Source organism: Pseudophryne corroboree, chromosome 9, assembly GCF_028390025.1.
Source record: "Pseudophryne corroboree isolate aPseCor3 chromosome 9, aPseCor3.hap2, whole genome shotgun sequence".
In the NCBI taxonomy this organism is placed as follows: domain Eukaryota; kingdom Metazoa; phylum Chordata; class Amphibia; order Anura; family Myobatrachidae; genus Pseudophryne; species Pseudophryne corroboree.
The window spans coordinates 206,069,789-206,085,702 of record NC_086452.1 but is presented as its reverse complement, the minus strand read 5'-3'; the positions used below and the strand labels follow the sequence as shown (position 1 = coordinate 206,085,702).

The 15,914-nt window shown below is 47.0% G+C and overlaps 1 long non-coding RNA gene across 1 annotated transcript in view; it reads left to right on the top strand.

Moving 5' to 3' along the window:
- LOC134956890 (uncharacterized) overlaps nt 1-15,914 on the top strand; it is an 87,770-nt gene that overhangs the window by 373 nt on the left and 71,483 nt on the right. The window lies entirely within an intron of this gene.

The window sequence follows — 15,914 nt, the reverse complement described above, 5'->3', positions numbered from 1 at the left end:
ACTATCATGCATGAGCAGGGGGTGATGTAAGGGTATACTATTGTCATGTGTAGACAGGGAGGTGCTAAGGTATACTCTTGTGATTAGTGGGCAGGGGGTGTAAGTGGGTACTCTTGTGATTTGTGGTCAGGGGGTGTGAGTATATTACTACATACCCTCCAACATCTTACACAGAAAAATCGGTACAAATCCGAAAAAGGGGCGTGACCGCGGGTAAAGGGGGGCGTGGCTACGCCCCTTTTCCTATACTTTCAATGATAGTTTGGAGAGGCAAAAATCGGTACAGACCATAAAAAAAAGGTACTGTACCTATTAAAAAGGTACAGTTGGAGAGTATGTTACTAGTGTACATTATGTTTAATAGGCAGGGCGGTGTAAGTTTATACTATTGTGATTAGTGGGTAGGGGGTGTGAGTGTATATTGTTGTCATTTGTGGGGAGTGGGGTGTAAGTGTATGCTATTGTTATGTGTGGGTGGGGTGTAAGTGCATATTATTTGTGGGCAGGAAAATGTATGTGATAAATGTATATTATTGTTTGTAGGAGGGGTGGGTGTACAAGAGTAATCAGCAAGGGTGGGAGTAAAAGGAAAAACCTATAATCCTAAATACTGCAGTCACTCACTGTGTCCTGTCAAAGTCAGAAAAATGTCTCAATGCACGTTGCCATATTTGCACCGCACACTGGTCCGTGCTGCGCATGCGTACGCTCTCCCGTGGAAGCGCATACCCGCAATAGCGTGCACTCGCACGCGCAGTATGCGCATTTACGGTAGAGTTTATGTGATCGTAGCGTGCGACTCATTAGTTACAAATGTTCACAATTAATGTAGTTTATAGATCATGATCCCTTTGATAGTTTCTGTAAGTTTGGTTAAAGTATAATGTCCCAGAGCTGAGGAATCCCTCTTTGCATCGTACGAAGGGTTTAACAGGAATCATACTGCAGTGTTTGGTACCCATCGGAAGAGTATTTAATTAGCAATATTCCGGTGTTGGTTTGGAGCGTATTAATCGCTCGTGCGAATAGTTATGGACATAAGAAGTTTATGTCCATTTCTATGATTTACACATACTCAGGTATGCGGCGGGAAACCCAGTTCCCCACCCACCTGAGCTGTTGGAAATCAGCACAGCCTACCTGTATGAATCACCCTATGACCTTTTGTTATGATACAGGGCCGAATTCCTTCGGCCAATGGACAATGGGATTGTAGGACCAGGAGATTGCATTGTGTGTGGGGCATAAATAGGCAGGCCGACCACATCCAGCTCTCACTCTCTCATCAACGGTTATCTGCTGATAATCGGGAGCTGGATATCGAGGCGCTGGCGATCATACCCTTTGTGCGTAAGTTCTCTCCATAATCATTGTCTTTCTGCGAGCCAATCTCTCTCTCTCTCTCTCTCTATCTCTCTCTCTCCTCTTTTTCTCTTAAATACCTTATAGTATTATAGTATTGTATCGTATTGCATTTAGGTCAGTGTAGTATTGTCTTTTTGTATTTATAGTTTAGTTCTGTGGTTAGGAAGTCTCTGTTATATTGTAGTGTATCATATGTACTGTTATCCCCTTTCACAAGTATATTAGACATAATACAGTTAATAGGCCTTGGAAACCTAAACCAGTATCTGTGTATTTCCTATAGTGATAAGTGTTCATTTGAGCGTCGGTGACGCTCAAACAGCTTTGTAGATAGTCAGGTTACACAAGGTTGCATTTACACCCTGTACTCACATTAAGGTATTCTGTGTGTTTCATCGGTATAAGGTTTAATATCAAGGTATAGTGTTGTGAGCGTCTGCATCGCTGGTGACCTCCTCGTGGTCTCTAGCGTACGCTACGTTACAGCGAATCTTTCCCCTAGACATAACCAATAACGTGTCCTGTGATCACTGGGCCGTGAGCGAACGTGACGCTTGAGCGTCTCGCCTACGGCTGAGCGATCGCTACGCAGATAGCGTACCATTACGGTACTTCTTAAGTAAACAGCGTACAGTGTTCTTAGCTTCATAAGGGTTGTTTACACGACAAAGGAATTTAGCATTGTCAATTGCGGGCTCGTCCGGTCCTTTTCACATCTGCACTAGGTAGATCAGCAGACATTATCCCTCCAGCAAAGGGTGGGAGGTTGTCTCATAGTGCTGGCGGGATAAGCGTCTGCTTCGCTTAGGTAAAGAGTGCTGAAGGAATCCGGTAACCGGAAGTAAGAACAAAACGCTTGTGTCTTTTAAAACTGTTTATTTTTCTTTTGTCTTGCGTACGCATACATTTATCTGCATTTCTTTTTCAAATTTCGTATATCACTATTCCTGTTTGCCAATTTTTTTTATAGTTGATAGAAAGTGCTAAAAAGAGATTTGCTGTTATTTAAAAGTAGAGGTAATAGTTAAAGTATAGAACAAACACACGGTTTGTCTGAGATACAAGGCAGTCAGTGTGGATTGCGGTAGATGATCAGGGATCATCTACATTGATAAATAAATATATTGTGTTACGGTGGATCCTTTGCATTGCGTACACGTGTCGCTAACAAAGACTAGCGTACGCAATCCAAAAGGCAGACGCACGCAGCGTTCATTACGCAACGTAGCGTCTGGTTACGCCCACGTAGCCCAAGTCACGAAAAGCGATAATTAGCGCAAAGCGATAATTAGCGCAAAAGCGATAAGTAACGCACAGCGGTAGATAACGCGAAGCGGTAAATAACGCAAATCTGTTTTTAGAAAATCTGAAATTTAGTTTAACAGATCCTGCTCCTAATTGGTAACACTTTTGGCCTGAAGACAATTTCTGCGCAGAAATAGATATAGAAACAAAGTGTACATGTGTTGAGTGAGTGTGTTTTGTATACAAAAGTTTATACAATTTTAAAGGTGGAACCAAAAGGAAAGTCGGGTACTCGTTAAGGAACATACGTGTAAGTGACATATACGGTGGCCAGGGAGGCATCTCTGGTTAAATAATATTTGAGCATTAGAGTATAGCGGACCATAAGGTAACAAGACCAGGAGGTCATAAAGAACAAGACCAGGAGGTCGTAAGGTAAAAGGTCCGCTATAAAAGTCCAGTGGCACAACGCCTGGGGTGTTGGTGCAGAACCCATATAGGCCATAAGCTCTTGCTGAAGGAATCGCGGCCGGAAACATCGATTCCATTGATCTTTCAGTACATGACAAGTAGTGCTCGTGTACTGAACGATTGGACCACACGTAATTGTGTGCAGTAGTTAGTAATCTGACCTAAATACCATTAGAGTAAAGTGGTCACAAACGCTATTTGTACACTCTGACGTGATTTGTGTAATTTTTTATTTTTGGAAGGGAAGTTCGCTGGTCACTCAGGAACTATCTAACAACCCCAACTTTACTGGAAAGAGTAAGTGTCCTGCGGGTAACCCTCATATGTTCCAGTAAACTGAAGGTTCCATAGGGGCCCTGTATCGAGTACGCTGGCATCATAACGGTGTTTACAGGTCGTATTGGTCGAGGTGGGCGAGTGAGTGGGGTACTCGGTAAACCGCCACCGCCGGCCTACTGTGGAGTAATTTGGTTGTCTGTAAAGGCTTGCTGAAAACCTTGATACAGAAAATCCAAGGAGGACTAAGCAACACCTACAGACTATGGGGGCCAGTTGCTCAGGTAGGGGGCGATCAACCCTGGTTCAGGTTGATTCTGTGAACCGACCAGTTGGGTCGGCACGATATGTAATGTGTGAAAAATATGGAATTCACACCGAATCTTTATGTGATGAATGGGAGAGAATGACTGTACAAGACAGGGACAAGTTCCCAAGAATAGGTAGCTTCAGTCCAGAGGTGTTACAAAATTTAAGGAGGAGGATATGTCTCGTAAAATCAGCAAAGAGACGAATTCAGCATCATGATTATTTACAGTTATGGCACCAGGAAGGTGAGATACAGAGAGGTTTGGCTCTGGCGGCGGGATCTGGGGCAGTCAGGAAGTTGATTGCCACAGCTCCTCCTCCACCATACATTGCAGGAGAGAAGTTGATTGCGGAGAGAAACGCACTGGGTTGTAAAACACAAACTCTTAGTAACACTGTAAATGTTAATGATGTTAACCAAATAACTCATGCAAGTATTAACCCGTGCAAGATGTACCCTGTTTTGAACCTTCCTCAGGAGTGTGATCAAGAAGACGATTCAGCAACAATTTCAGCTCTCTCTCTTGCAGCCACCATAGCAGAGACCACAGTAGGCACAGCGACACCCACGAGATTAGTGAAAGCCCCTAGCGGAGGGATAGGTGAGGTCGTGTCAACGGGTAAGTACGGCACCATGCACTACACTGAAACAATTGTACCACAACAAGCTGTAGAATCTACACAGGAAGAGGCTGTTAGAATTGCTCCTGTAAGGGTAATAGCAGTTCCCAATGGAAAAACAGATGTGTCTGGAGCCACTCCCATAAGGAACATTGCCATGTACACTCCATTTTCCAGAATGGAATTAAGAACAATAGTGTCCGAATTTCCTGACCCCAGGAAGGATTTAGTTGCTAGCCAAAAATATATCAGGGATTTAGGTAACACGGTAGAACCCAACAACAAGGATTGGCAGATACTGCTAAGAGCTTGTTTACCTTCCAATGTCGATGCAACTCAGTTTTTAGCTGATTGTGCATTGGATAAAGATGTACCGCTTACAGACGTGTACAACAAGGATAATGTAAAAAGGATAAATTTACAGCTAAAGGAGTATTTCCCTGCCGTTGTTAAATGGAATAAAATATTTTCCATTAAGCAAAAGGAGTCCGAAACGGCAATAGAATATTTTCACCGGGCACTATTAGAAATGGCAAAGTACACTGGTATAGAAGACATAAAGACCAACCCAAACCATCGAGAAGTAGCAGTATCTGTACTGATGGATGGTTTGAAAGAAACATTAAAAGCTAGGGTACAGACCACGCAGCCATGTTGGCGAGGTCTGTCAGTGTCCACCTTGAGAGAGGCTGCTATTGATCACGACAGAAATATCACTAGGCACAGGGAGTCGCAAAGTGATAAGTTGATGTCCGTAAGTATACAGGCGCTGACCACAAGGCAGCCTGCGTATGTACCACCGAATCCTGTGGGTAAGGCAAGTGTAATAACATGTTTTTCTTGTAACAAACCAGGACATTTTGCACGAGACTGTAGAGTAAGAAATGTACAAAGATCTTTTCAACCCCCTAGACAACAACACCACACACGACATTGGGAGCAGGGTCCACAGAGGCGGAGTTTTGAGCCACATACAGGGGAAACAAAAAGATATCCCCCAAACAGAGATTGGCATGCCTCTGGTAGTTCCCAGCTAACTCCCTCACAAGTAGTTGCTGCCAGCGGGATTCAGGGAGGTCAGCATACCCAATAGGGGTGTGGCCATACCTGTAATCTGCAACCAGTTAAATTGATTGCCAGTCTTGGAAGCGAACCAGAGATTGCAATCAATGTAGCCGGTAAAACTTTAAACTTTCTTGTAGACACAGGGGCGGCCAAGTCAGTGATCAATTCGACAGTGGGCATGAGAACCACTGGTAGGACAGTTCCAGCCATAGGAGTAACAGGAGTAGTCCAGCACTACCCTGTTAGCAAACCAGCCGAGATTACAATAGGGCCTTTGCATACCAAGCATTCCTTTTTGCTGGCTGCATCTGCACCAACTAATCTCCTGGGAAGAGACTTACTATGTAAAATGGGTTGCGTCATTTATTGTACTCCTGAAGGTGTATTCTTGGACATCCCTGAGAATCACGCTCAGGAAGTACGAGACATGTTAGACTCCCCATCAAAATTAATGTCACATTCCATTATGACAAATAGGAATCCATCCCAAATAGAAGAGATGACATCTCAGATACCAGAGTCACTTTGGACAAAAGATGGACAGGACACTGGATTAATGGCAAACGTAGCTCCAGTAGTAGTACAAGTAAAAGAAGGTAGGATAGCTCCAAAAATCCCACAGTATCCTCTGAAGCCAGAGGTGGAGTTAGGAGTTTTTCCCGTAATAGAGCGCTTGCTACAACAGGGCATTCTAGTAAGAACGTCCAGCACAGCAAATAGTCCCATCTTCCCTGTTAAAAAGAGTGGGGGGAGGGGTTACAGGCTAGTGCAGGATCTAAGGGGGATTAACAAAATAGTCGAGAGTCAGTTCCCCGTAGTGCCTAATCCAGCTGTCATCCTAATGCAAATTCCTCCCACTGCCAAATTTTTCACTGTTATTGACCTCTGCTCCGCTTTCTTTTCGGTACCTCTGCACCCTGACAGCCAATATTTGTTTGCATTCACATACAGAGGAGTCCAATACACGTGGACTCGGTTACCCCAAGGTTTCATAGATAGTCCAAGTATATTTTCTCAGGCTTTGCATGATTGTTTACAGTCTTTCCAACCGGAAAGTGGATCAGTGTTGATACAGTACGTGGATGATCTACTACTGTGTTCTGATTCATTGGAGGCATCCCTGAAGGATACGAAACAGCTCCTGTTTCATCTTTCAGACACAGGTCACAAGGTCTCCAAAGACAAGTTGCAATTATGCCAAGCTAAGGTAAAATACTTGGGACACTGTCTAACACAAGGATTGAGACACCTGACCGCTGATAGAATCCAAGCCATTAGAGACATGACACTGCCACAAACCCAGCAACAGATCAGGACGTTTTTAGGAATGTGTGGGTATTGCCGTAATTGGATCCCAGGGTTTTCCATATTGGCGCTACCTTTGCAGGAAATGGTCTCTTCAAACAAACCTGATCGGATTTCGCATACAGACGAATCCGAAACAGCATTTGAGAGACTCAAACAGTGCCTAACGCAGGCACCAGCATTAGGTATGCCAGACTATGGGAAACCCTTTGAACTATACGGAACAGAAAGTGCTGGGTGCGCAGCAGGTGTACTAACACAAAAACACGGTGATGCCAGCAGGCCAATTGCATACTACAGCGCTCAGCTAGACACGGTAGCGCGATCCCTCCCCACATGCTTGCGTAGCGTTGCGGCGATAGCATTGCTAGTGACGAAAAGCGAGGATGTCGTGCTAGGCCACAACCTCACAATCCATACACCACATGCGGTATCGGCCTTATTGAATTCTGCCCAAACCAGACATGTCTCATCAGCAAGGTTTACGAGATGGGAATTGGCATTAATGGCCCCCGTAAACATCACCATAAGGAGATGCAGTGCATTAAACCCTGCAACATTTCTCCCAGGTGTGCCTGGACAGGCACAAAGGGTGGGAGGTGAGAGTGATGGGGAAGGAGGATTTAATGCAAAGGAAGATACACATGATTGTATGGAATATTTGACCCAAAATTTTACCGCAAGGCCTGACATCAGTGACAATCCACTAGAAGATGCAGAACTCACGTTCTACACGGACGGTAGTTGTCACAGACAGTCAGACTCGGGAGACTTGTGTACTGGATACGCAGTCGTAGATGACCAAGACACCATAGAAGCGGAACCGCTAGGCCCACCTCACTCAGCCCAGGTTGCTGAACTGGTCGCCCTAACCAGAGCATGTGAATTGGCTAAGGGTAAGTCTGCCAATATCTACACCGATTCTAGATACGCGTTCGGGGTAGTCCATGATTTCGGAGCGCTATGGCGTCTCAGAAATTTCATGACGGCAGCTGGTACACCGATAGCGCATGCAGCTCACATAAAAAGGCTTCTAACAGCGATACAGGAACCCGACAGAGTGGCTGTTATCAAATGTAAAGCACATACATATAGCCAAGACCCAGTATCCCTTGGTAACAGCCGAGCAGACGAAGCTGCAAAGCTTGCAGCTGCTACCCCCATACGGACAGACACCACACAACTGATGGTATTTAATACCATCAACACACAAAAGTTGTGTGAAATGCAGAATTTGTGTTCCACGCAGGAGAGAGCAGTCTGGAAGGCAAAGGGATATGGCCAGGAGTCCTCAGGGCTCTGGACGGATGGACATGGTAAACCAGTGGCCCCCAGGGCATACCTTCCGTGTCTGGCTGAAGCAGCTCACGGGCTGACTCATCTAGGCAAGGAGGGGATGTGCAAATTGGTAAGAGCATACTGGTGCGCCCCAGGATTCTCCTCTCATGCTAGTAAAAGAGCAATGTCATGCCTTACCTGTCTGAGAAAGAATATTGGAAAAGCAATACCAACAGAACCATCCCATATCCCACCTGCCGGCGGCCCTTTCCAAGTAATACAAATTGACTTCATTCAACTACCCCCATGTAGAAATTTGAAATATGTACTTGTTTGTATAGATGTTTTCTCGAATTGGGTCGAAGCTTTTCCAACAGCTACAAATACCGCTATGTTTACAGCTAAGAAAATTGTGCAGGAATTTGTATGTAGATATGGTATCCCTAGAATCATTGAAAGTGATAGGGGTACCCATTTTACAGGTGATGTCTTTCAAGGAATGTGTAAGTTGATGGGAATTGATAGTAAGCTGCACACTCCGTACCGTCCACAGGCGAGCGCGAAGGTCGAAAGAGTGAACAGCACTATTAAAAATAAATTGAGTAAAGTAATGGCAGAGACAGGATTGACGTGGCCAGAAGCTTTACCCATTGTTTTGTATAGTATCAGAACCACTCCCAGGTCCCCTCTTAATCTGTCTCCTTTTGAAATTCTGTTTGGTCGACAACCGCATGTCATGATTAACCCTCAGGATGATTTGAAATGTAACAATGAAGTAACTGTAAAGTACTTAATTAATATGAGTAAGCAGTTGAAGAATCAAAATGATAATCTGAAGTTGGTGATTCCTGATTTACCAGATAGTAATTGTCATGACATTGAACCTGGGGATTATGTAATGATACGAAATTTTCTACGCTCAGGTTGTCTTATTGATAGATGGGAAGGACCATACCAGGTCTTATTGACTAGCACCACAGCATTGAAGGTTGCTGAGAGAGAGACTTGGGTCCATTCATCCCACTGCAAGAAGGTTGCTGATCCAGAGAAGTCCCGTGATAAGGAACAGACGGTAGAGGTTGTATCACTAGAGTGTCTGTTCCAGGAGGACTGAGGCGGCACCTGAGCCTTGAAGACCGAAAGCAGCTGTCGACTCCCCTCTCCCTTTTATTGTTTTCTCCACTTCCCATCCCCTCTCCTTTAAAATTTCTTTTTCCCCCTTCTCATTCTTCTCTATTTCCTCCTCAAAGATGGACTTGCCCCAAGAGACTGTGGTCCGGATTTTGATGTTAACCATGATGTTGACCAGAGCAGTCTGTTCCGGCGAGAGTACCATAGAGGTCGAAAGAGGTTCTGGAATGGGTTCCGATTATGATGATGGAGGCGTAGTTTTCCAAGATCAACCAAGCCAACAAGCAAAGGCGAGTATCAGAAAACGATCCGATAGAAGAAATTGTGATGGATTGTTAGCTGAGGAAAATTGTATCTGTAGGCTCTGTGATAATCTGGTTGAAGATGGATGCATAAAGAAATGTCAATCTAGTTTTAAATACCCATATAGACCGGCATCCATTGAGTGACTATCACTCCTTAGTGGGTAACGTGTTAAACCAAACAGATTGTTGGGTATGCTCTCAAGTACCTCAGGGTCACAGTAAATCAGGGCTAGTACCATTTCCTTTAACGTTAGGGGAGGTACTTGAGCTAAGTGGTGGGAGACCGGTGGACCGGAGGTTTAACATCTCCAGCCCTCCTAGTTTGAAGCTCCACCAATACCATGTGGATAGGTCCCTCATATGTTTTAACATCTCCAATCCCAGAAAACCGGGAAATTGGGAAGTGTCATGGAGCAACCTTACCATGACCTTTTCACACAGAGCAGATAGAATGCCTACAGATACAGAGCTCGTACGCCACATAGCCAGTAGAGGAAAATCATTCCGGTATCGATATACCTTAGGAAATAGGATTACTAAAGTTGGAGAGGTATCACCAGGATACTGTGCACATATCGTACAAACTGATACGTGCATTAGACAGATGGAAGAATTAGGGTCAGGAGATTTCACCTGGAAGGTTTGTAACATGGTCATGTCCTTCTCCGTCCCTTATGTTCTCCCCGATGATGCATATTTCATATGCGGGAGAAAGGCGTACAAGTGGCTTGCCCCAAACTCTGAAGGATTGTGTTATATTGGAAAAGTATTGCCTGAAGTAATGACTGTTACACATGACAAAATGAAGGACATACACCGTGGTGCCCAAACTCCTTATACTCACACTCACTACGAGCACCTTGTTAAAAGACAACTGTCAGAAAGGTTAGAGCATCCGGCCTCTGATCTTATCCATGAATCCACCGGGATTCAGGTTCTGGTAGCGTTAGATTTCACTCGCACCGCTCGAGGTGTGATGAATTATAGATACATTTCCGCACTCGCCAATTTGTTAGATAATATCACTGAAATGTATGATGACACGTTTAGATACACTGGAAGAGAACTTCAAGCTTATAAAACAGAACTAGTTCAGCATAGGATGGTTCTTAATTACCTTACAGCAGTAACAGGCGGATATTGTGTTACATTGGCAACACAGTACGGCATAAAGTGTTGCACGTATATCACAAATAGCACCGAGGATCCGGTAGAGGTCATAGACCAAAAGATGGACGATATTCTGCAATTAAAGTGGGAATTTCGTCGAAAACACAATCTCACCCTTGCTGCTGTAGGTAATGAGCTGACTGGTTGGGTGTCATGGTTGAACCCGCGAAATTGGTTCTCCGGTTTAGGAGACTGGGCTCAAGGAGTCATAATGGATGTTGGAAAGTTTCTCCTATGTATTTTGGGTGTCGTTATATCTATTGGATTGATATTTAGATGCGGGCAGGCTTTGATGAGGTGCAAACAAAGTACAAAAGTGATGAGCTTGAGGAGTGAGGAAACTGTAATTAACCTGGATTTGATTTATGACCCAATGCTAGAAACCATGACGTAATGATGTAATGAGTATACGGTCCGTCTTTCACCCATTTCTATGTTTTCCTCCGAGGTACAAAGACCCACGTAGACGAAGGATTTGATGAGCCAAGGGGCCGACAACGGAAAGATGGAAAGAAGAAGAGCAGTCGACCTGATATACAAGATTTTGATGGACAATGCCATGGGTACCCCAGTTTCCCTAGGAACTTTAAAATCACGATAGCCCAACATTTTTTGTAAATCCATGGACGTTGTTTGCTTTACTCACGATTTATGAGCAAAAGCACAAAGAAGAAGACTCCGATCAACCGACACCAATCAAGACCTCAATCGACGAACGTACATTTCCCTGACATAGAATACCATTGCATTTTTCATAAGTGTTCTCTATCTTCATCTCTACAACCCTCAGGTAATGACACACATAGACGATAGGGAATTCAGGCACAGATATCAGCAACCACATACCTCCCCCATTCATGTATCATCAACTAAAATGTGCATCCCCATTTTGTTACAACTACAGCCGAAATGAGCTCGGTAAAGTTTGACAGCCCATCCACAGACCTGTACCACAGGATAAGAAGGAATTCAAATGTATACTTCGCAATACCTCGAAGCTTGATCTACCACACGTACGGCACGATGATACATGACCCTCCAAACATGGACTCATACACACATGCTCCTGCTTTCTCACTAGGTCATACCCTCTTCACACCTTCTCCTCTCTCCTCCCCTACCCAACCATGGAAATCAATTAACCCCTGACTTACATTTTTCTCCTTAAATGTTTTGTGGCAGTTATTATTGACTGCCAAAGGGTGGACTGTCAAAGTCAGAAAAATGTCTCAATGCACGTTGCCATATTTGCACCGCACACTGGTCCGTGCTGCGCATGCGTACGCTCTCCCGTGGAAGCGCATACCCGCAATAGCGTGCACTCGCACGCGCAGTATGCGCATTTACGGTAGAGTTTATGTGATCGTAGCGTGCGACTCATTAGTTACAAATGTTCACAATTAATGTAGTTTATAGATCATGATCCCTTTGATAGTTTCTGTAAGTTTGGTTAAAGTATAATGTCCCAGAGCTGAGGAATCCCTCTTTGCATCGTACGAAGGGTTTAACAGGAATCATACTGCAGTGTTTGGTACCCATCGGAAGAGTATTTAATTAGCAATATTCCGGTGTTGGTTTGGAGCGTATTAATCGCTCGTGCGAATAGTTATGGACATAAGAAGTTTATGTCCATTTCTATGATTTACACATACTCAGGTATGCGGCGGGAAACCCAGTTCCCCACCCACCTGAGCTGTTGGAAATCAGCACAGCCTACCTGTATGAATCACCCTATGACCTTTTGTTATGATACAGGGCCGAATTCCTTCGGCCAATGGACAATGGGATTGTAGGACCAGGAGATTGCATTGTGTGTGGGGCATAAATAGGCAGGCCGACCACATCCAGCTCTCACTCTCTCATCAACGGTTATCTGCTGATAATCGGGAGCTGGATATCGAGGCGCTGGCGATCATACCCTTTGTGCGTAAGTTCTCTCCATAATCATTGTCTTTCTGCGAGCCAATCTCTCTCTCTCTCTCTCTCTATCTCTCTCTCTCCTCTTTTTCTCTTAAATACCTTATAGTATTATAGTATTGTATCGTATTGCATTTAGGTCAGTGTAGTATTGTCTTTTTGTATTTATAGTTTAGTTCTGTGGTTAGGAAGTCTCTGTTATATTGTAGTGTATCATATGTACTGTTATCCCCTTTCACAAGTATATTAGACATAATACAGTTAATAGGCCTTGGAAACCTAAACCAGTATCTGTGTATTTCCTATAGTGATAAGTGTTCATTTGAGCGTCGGTGACGCTCAAACAGCTTTGTAGATAGTCAGGTTACACAAGGTTGCATTTACACCCTGTACTCACATTAAGGTATTCTGTGTGTTTCATCGGTATAAGGTTTAATATCAAGGTATAGTGTTGTGAGCGTCTGCATCGCTGGTGACCTCCTCGTGGTCTCTAGCGTACGCTACGTTACAGCGAATCTTTCCCCTAGACATAACCAATAACGTGTCCTGTGATCACTGGGCCGTGAGCGAACGTGACGCTTGAGCGTCTCGCCTACGGCTGAGCGATCGCTACGCAGATAGCGTACCATTACGGTACTTCTTAAGTAAACAGCGTACAGTGTTCTTAGCTTCATAAGGGTTGTTTACACGACAAAGGAATTTAGCATTGTCAGTCCTCTCCTGCCTCTCTTCCTATACTTACTCTCACACCTCCCAACATTTCTGATGGGGATGCGGGACATCTGTGCGGCAAAGCTGCGCCCATCTATGAACAAGGGGAGTCACAGAAGGGGCATGCCCAGCACTCTGTGAGCTGCTGGCATTTTCCCTCTGTCTCCAGTAAATAGTTTATTCACTGCTACTCTGCTAAGCAGAGTACTGAGTGACAGGAGCCTCCCAACTGCCCCCCGCCCCCAACTGCGGGACACTGCGGCCCGTGGGTGGGACAGTCGCAAGAAAATGGGACTGTCCCGCGAAAATTAGGACAGTTGATATGTATGTACTCTGGCTCTAGCCTGGTCCCTCCTCAGCTGCTGTCATTACACACCCTTCACTGCCAGAAGCACCTTATCCTTCACACCACTTCAATGGGCCCCAACCACTGCATTTTCCTGGTGCCCCTTAGTGACCCATTCCGACATTGCCCACCAGTCCTCCAGTGAAGAATTACTAACCAACAAGTAACGTCATTTTACAGGCTGTGTTTTAAAAAATGACAGAAGTGTGATTGGTTGGCACTTTGTCTCTCTCCAGGCATTGAAAAAGTTCCCCCCATAAGTTTTCAGTTTTATAAGAGCTGCACTTTCCCTGCTGCATTGAAAAAAAAAAAAAATACTGTAAAAATTAGGCATGTGCCCAACTAAAGCTAGACTACATACAAACTGATATGTTTGAAATGTTGTTTTTCAACCACAGAAATAATTGAATCAGAAAATAATTTTAAATGTCTTCAATGAAAATAGGGGAAGTAGAATTTTTGTTTCTGCAGCGGGGTACACTGGGGTTCCACAGGGATAACATAGGGGTGTAGAGTTGGATCTTGATCCTAAGCTCCAACCAGGGCCGGCGCTACCATTAGGCAGCTTTAGGCAGCTGCCTATGGGCGCTGGCCACTGGAGGGCGGCATGCTCCAATTAAATATATTTTACAAAAAAAAAATATATTTTGATAAGTAAGCCCAGACCAGGGGCGGCCGCGGCGAGGGTTTAGCCTGCCACAGCCGTCAGTCACCTCACCGGCGCCAGTGTATTGATTTCCCTGCTCCATGATGTCTCTAACAGAAATAGACGGAGCTGCGCGTATGAGAGAGCAGGTCAGGAGACGGGCGCCGCCCACACTGACAGCCTAACACGCATCCTAGGCGCCGTCAGCACGAACATGCCGTGCGCTTGTGCGGCGCCCGTCTCCTGACCTGCTCTCTCATACGCGCAGCTCCGTCTATTTCTGTTAGAGACATGGAGCAGGGAAATCAACACACTGGCGTAGGTGAGGTGACTGACGGCTGTGGCAGGCTAGACCCTCGCCGCGGCCGGCCCTGGTCTGGGCTTACTTATCAAAATATTTTTTTTTTTTTGTAAAATATATTTAATTGGAGCATCTGAAAGGCAAGAGAAGTCTCCCTATCCCCTCCCTCCCTGCCGCCCCGCGCCTCCCTATCCCCTCCCTTCCTGCCGCCCCACGTCTCCCTATCCTCTCCCTCCCACCCCGCGTCTCACTATCCCCTCACTGCCGCCCCGCGTCTCGCTATCCCCTCCCTCCCCGCCGCCCCGCGCCTCCCTATCCCCTCCCTCCCTGCCGCCCGCGTCTCCCTATCCTCTCCCTCCCACCCCGCGTTCACTATCCCCTCACTGCCGCCCCGCGTCTCGCTATCCCCTCCCTCCCTGCCGCCCCGCGTCTCCCTATCCTCTCCCTCCCACCCCACGTCTCACTATCCCCTCACTGCCGCCCCGCGTCTCGCTATCCCCTCCCTCCCCGCCGCCCCGCACCTCCCTATCCCCTCCCTCCCCGCGCATCCCTATCCCCTCCCTCCCTGCCGCCCCGCGTCTCCCTATCCCCTCCCTCCCACCCCGCGTCTCACTATCCCCTCACTGCCGCCCCGCGTCTCGCTATCCCCTCCCTCCCCGCCGCCCCGCGTCTCCCTATCCTCTCCCTCCCACCCCGCGTCTCACTATCCCCTCACTGCCGCCCCGCGTCTCGCTATCCCCTCCCTCCCTGCCGCCCTGCGCCTCCCTATCCCCTCCCTCCCTGCCGCCCCGCGCCTCCCTATCCCCTCCCTCCCTGCCGCCCCGCGTCTCCCTATCCCCTCCCTCCCACCCCGCGTCTCACTATCCCCTCACTGCCGCCCCGCGTCTCGCTATCCCCTCCCTCCCCGCCGCCCCGCGCCTCCCTATCCCCTCCCTTTCTGCCGCCCCGCGCCTCCCTGCCGCCCCGCGTCTCCCTATCCCCTCCCTCCCACCCCGCGTCTCACTATCCCCTCACTGCCGCCCCGCGTCTCGCTATCCCCTCCCTCCCCGCCGCCCCGCGCCTCCCTATCCCCTCCCTCCCTGCCGCCCCGCGCCTCCCTATCCCCTCCCTCGCACCCCGCGTCTCACTATCCCCTCCCTGCCGCCCCGCGTCTCGCTATCCCCTCCCTCCCTGCCGCCCCGCGCCTCCCTATCTCCTCCCTCCCACCCCGCATCTCCCTATCCCCTCCCTTCCACCTCGCGTCTCCCTATCCCCTCCCTCCCACCCCACGTCTCCCTATCCCCTCCCTCCCTGCCGCCCCGCGTCTTCCTATCCCCTCCCTCCCACCCCACGTCTCCCTATCCCCTCCCTCCCTGCCGCCCCGCGCCTCCCGATGTTGGAGTTGCCTACAGCAGCGGCAGCTCCGGAGACAACAGGCAGCGCTGTTACCTCTATTTCCGTGCCCTCAGCATC